The 5000-nt window shown below is 43.5% G+C and overlaps 1 protein-coding gene across 3 annotated transcripts in view; it reads left to right on the top strand.

Moving 5' to 3' along the window:
- LOC143293719 (uncharacterized) overlaps positions 1-5000 on the top strand; it is a 20536-nt gene that overhangs the window by 7306 nt on the left and 8230 nt on the right. The window lies entirely within an intron of this gene.

Raw genomic sequence — 5000 nt, 5'->3', positions numbered from 1 at the left:
TTATTAGCATCCAAGCCTCATAATGAACTATGAGCCACGTATTAACTATTATCATTATTTGTGTTGTAACCAAGCATTATTTTCAAGTGCATAATAACCGAAGCCATTTCCTTTCTGTTGTTAGCGAGACAGAGAGAGAGAGAGACAGAGCGAGAGAGAGAGAGAGAGAGAGAGAGAGAGAGAGAGAGAGTTGTCATTTGTTGCGCACAGGCGCTTACAACATAATTGGCTTTACGGAAGACTGGACAGACCAGCTCCAGAGACGGTGCAAGTCTTTCCTATGTTGCAACAACAGGGGGGGCCAGTTCAATGCACAATGTAAACGATGACTACACAATTAATATAATCACGAATTATGTATGTTGGCGACCTGATTCGCCGTATTGTCGTAATTCCCCGTAAAATAAGGTGGCGAATTGTCGAACTTTATGCAAAAGATTTGCTTTTCTCTCTCTCTCTCCCACCCACCCCCCCCCCCACCCCCGCCCCTCCCGTTCGCATTCTACCGTCCTCCACACACCCCTCGTGTAATTCTCAACGAGTAAATTAACAGAAACATAAACGTTTGATTAACCAACCTGATTTTTTATATATTTTTTTTATCTCGATCGTTGACAGGAGATCTCATCAGTCAGAACTGGGGAGCTGTGACTATGGCTTGACAGTCTGTCTCGCATCACTTACCAACAGACTAGAGGCTGGGTCAGCTTCCGTGACGATCGCGCTTAACATCTCTCTCTCTCTCTCTCTCTCTCTCTCTCTTTAAAATGACATTTGACAAACGAAGTCGTTCCGTTTTGCGGTATAGAAATTCCAGGGGAGTGAAAGCAGCCACAAACTTTTGATTTCTACTTCACTTTATTTTATTTTGTTTTATTTCTTTCTTCTTTTTTTAAAAAATTCATTGTGAAAATTCTTTTCTATATTTCATATCCTATTTTTTTTCTTAATTCTTTTTATTTTATTTTATTTATTTTTTTTATTTTTTATTTTTATTTTTTTTTACATTATTTTGGAAAGAGTGAAAACCACAAACACGTAACACGACACAAAAATGTTCAGTGAGATCTCTTCTAGAGATTTCATTCATTTATTATTTTCTATTGACTTTCTTGTGGTTCGTGAGGCCAGATAAAAGCAGCTTATGCCTCTCTGCAGTAATGCGATCTGTCGTGAGCACCAGACATACAGAAATGGAAACTGCTTTTATTATCCAGCGTTCTGAAGAAGAAAAAGAAGAAGAAGAAGAAGAAGAAATTTCAATTCATGACTGATATTGCATTACCTGGATCTGCGGCATTCCCGTAACAGACTTTCACTTTCGTGAAAGGAGCGTCCATTTATGGCTGATCAGAAGGAAGGGAGGTTATTGTTCGCGGATACGATAAAACCGAGGTAAAGGGGGAGGGGGAGGGAGTGTTGAGGGGGGTGGGGTGGGGGGACTGAGGGAAAGAGGATGGGGAAAGGAGGTGAGGGTTGGAAGTGCGCGTTTGATTGATGGGATTGCCACGCATGTAATTTCAGTCCGCAGACAGACAGACACACACACACACACCAACACGCACGCACACACACCAACACGCACGCACACACACCAGCGCGCGCGCGCGCACATAGCGCTTACGCATGAACATCGATGCAAACATGCTCATGCTCGTCAAAAGTTGTTCAGTCCTATGTCTGTCAAAATTAGCATTGAAATGAGAGAGAGAGAGGAGAGGGGGGGGGGGGGTGAAAAGCATGTATTTTGTCCCCACGACGGTTGTACATTCAGGGTGCATGTTTTTTCACTGTCCGTTGCTGGACCCTTATCCGCCGGCCCAACTGCTGCTGGTATGTCTGTCTATACACGTGTGCACATAACAACAGCTGCATTCAAGGTTTCTTTGTACTCACACTGAACTGAACCACGATTTCATCTGTCACTGGCTCTCCCGAAAGATCCTTGTGGGGGTTGACATCCCCATCGGTCGTGTTTTAGGGGTGTTTTTGTTGTTGTTGTTTGGTTGGTTGGTTGGGTTTTTTTTCTCTCACTGAGGGTCAGTGTCATGCGACATGTCAAACGTTACACACCGTTTATTAGTGCAGCCTGCTGAGCGTATTTCGCTGGGTTGTGGAAAGTATCCAATCTCTTTCGTAACGTGGCCCGGTTGTTTTTTTGTTTTGTTTTTTGTTTATATATATATATATATATATATATATATATTCTTTCAGTCTTGGAATGAATAAATAATGAGGCCAGGAGAACAAACTGATTAGCAAATAGTAAAGAGAGGTAACTCTCTCCATTCACAGTGTACACAACTTCAAGTCAATGCAGCTTGTGCTACCGATTCAGCTAGCACACAGGTGAATAACATGTGCACACAACAGCAATGACAGAAGAAATGTGCAAACACAAAATTAGCTTTCATTCAAGACTGGCATAGCCTTTTGATCCCAAATAAGCCACACAGAATACGCATACAATACAGAACAAAAGGCGTTCTTTCTCCTGTCATTGCTGCTGTGTGCACATGTCAAATGAATCGTGTAAGGGCAAGCTCTGCGCTTCCTTTTCTTGAGGAAGTGTCTGGGTTTGTTCCAATGTACCTGTCATTTACCCGTGTGCTAGCTGAATTGGTAGCATAAGCAGCATTGACTTGAAGTTGTGTACCTAATGAATGGAGAGAGTTACTACTCTGGACTGTTTCAGTCATTTGCCTTCGACGTTCCTTCCATTTCCTATACTATATTTTAATGTATTTACTTTTTTGTTTATTTGTTTTATATTGTTTTTGGTTAATGTTTTTCATACCTGTGGAAAGCTCTCTGCCTGGCCAGCGCGTTGGGGTCATGTGCAGGTCAGACATCTGACCCCCCACCCCCCACAGGTCCCATTCCCTTAACCCACCCCCTTTACTTTTTTAACAGATTTGGTGTATTGTAAATGGATCGGTTTGCACTCTTTGACACCTCCTTGAAACTAAAACCGAAACTGAAACTAATCACCTTTCAGAAGAGTGCGCTCAGTGGCTCGTTTAGAACAATGAATGTGTTGATCAATGGAGTGTAGAAGCTACGACTGTAGCTGTCGTGAATCAGGCGGTGTGCTGCCTGGTCCACAGTCCTGCAGCTGTTGCTGACCGTGTGTGCAGAAAGTCCGCTTTTGACCCCCATGTATTTACTTGAACTTAGTTTCTTGCTTACTGTCGATTGTGCCCTCTGGCATGTAGGGCAGCAGACAAAGAACCGCCACTATTGCCTGTTTAGTCCAGTCTCTGAATGGTACCCCAGGTGTGTTTCAGGGTCTTGAGTTCTCTTTCGACTGTTCCACGGCAGTTGTTCTTTGGCCTTTTTCTCTTGCGCCTACCTTCTGTTGCGCACTGAAGGGCTGTCCACATGATATTACCTTGCTCTCTTCGCATGACGTGCCCTGTCCATTTCCTCTGTTTTCTCATGATGGATGGATGGATCGATCGATGCGTGCATGTATGTATGTATGTATGTATGTATAATATTTATATTGTGCGCACGAGTTCGTATGCGCATATATAGGTTTATTGTGCATGATTGTGAGTTGAGGACTGAGTGTGTTTCGTATGTGTGTGTGTATGGATTGTAAAGCGCTTTGTGCAATGAGGAAAGCGCTGATAAATGTCCAGTTATTTTATCATTATTATTATTATGGTCTCCATGTTCTCTTGATTACGCAGGGCGATTAGTTGTTGAATGAGGATGGTCAGTCTGTGAACCCACTGCACTTACTGGCCTTGAGCATCTACTGTTGAAAACTGACCTTGTGTAGGAAGTAAATACTTTGACACGCAGCACGAGGTCATATTTCAGGTCACTTCAGTCAGCCCCAGTTTATACACTGTGATTCTTCGTTTTTTCATCTTACTAGACTTGATAGACCCAGAGGATTGGAGGATGCTAGTTGCCAGATCACCTGTGGCGCCCCAACGGTCCACAAGACTACGGGATAGGTGAAGGTGAAGGTGAAGGTGAAGACTTGATATTAATAAAACAATATAATTCCCCCAGAAATTGTTGCCTTTCAAATGTGTTAAAACTGAGCTATAGCTCATGTATCTATCTGTATGAACGTGCACGACATGCATGTGTGTGTGTGTGTGTGTGTGTGTGTGTGTGTGTGTGTGTGTGCCGGCGCACACTTTGGCATTTTCAATAGAAACATTAAGAGCAAGTCAAAGTCATTTTACAGCACTTTTCCATTCAGTGTTTCCCAACAGGCAGTGAGCCCCGGGCCAGGTAATCGAGCCAACATGGATACAAATACTCCAGGCCATTTTGAACCGTGTTCCGCGGCCCCCGGTTGACGCACATACAGGCTGAACATACAGACAGTGAAGACACTCAAGTGTCAGGAGGTATATAAATCATTATCCTCTTTCTTCTTCCGACACCACGGGTCAGCCAATAACCTCAGTTCAGTCTGCACTGACGTCAGAGTTTCAGAATTGTGTGTGTGTGTGTGTGTGTGTGTGTGTGTGTGTGTGTGTGTGTGTGCTCCCTTCCTCATCCTCCACTACACTTTTCGTTCCTCCCGTCCCCCCCCCCATCCCCTCCCCCTCCCCGCCTCCCTCCCTTATCCTACCACCCACACGGCCAGTTGATTATTCTGTCGTACACCCATATATTGTATTGTTGGTGTGTGCATTTGTCTGCGCCGGTGTGAGCATGTCACATTATAAATATGCTATTTGCTATATATTACACACACACACACACACACACACACACACACACACACACACACACACACACACATATATATATATATATATATTGTTGTTGAGCCAGAAAATAAATAAGCATATTCTCTCTTTCTCTGTGTGTGTGTGTGTGTGTGACAGTTTTAACTCTCTCCATACGAACGGCGAAAGAGAAGACTTTAACAGCTTCACCCCAATTACCACCATCAAAATATTGCAAGTGGAAGGCTCTCATACTGAAGAGGTGAATGTTGACAAAGAATACCACAATTCTGACGACGG

Source organism: Babylonia areolata, chromosome 19, assembly GCF_041734735.1.
Source record: "Babylonia areolata isolate BAREFJ2019XMU chromosome 19, ASM4173473v1, whole genome shotgun sequence".
Taxonomy (NCBI): domain Eukaryota; kingdom Metazoa; phylum Mollusca; class Gastropoda; order Neogastropoda; family Buccinidae; genus Babylonia; species Babylonia areolata.
Note: the sequence above shows the minus strand (reverse complement) of the source record. Positions and strands in the feature narration are given on the sequence as shown.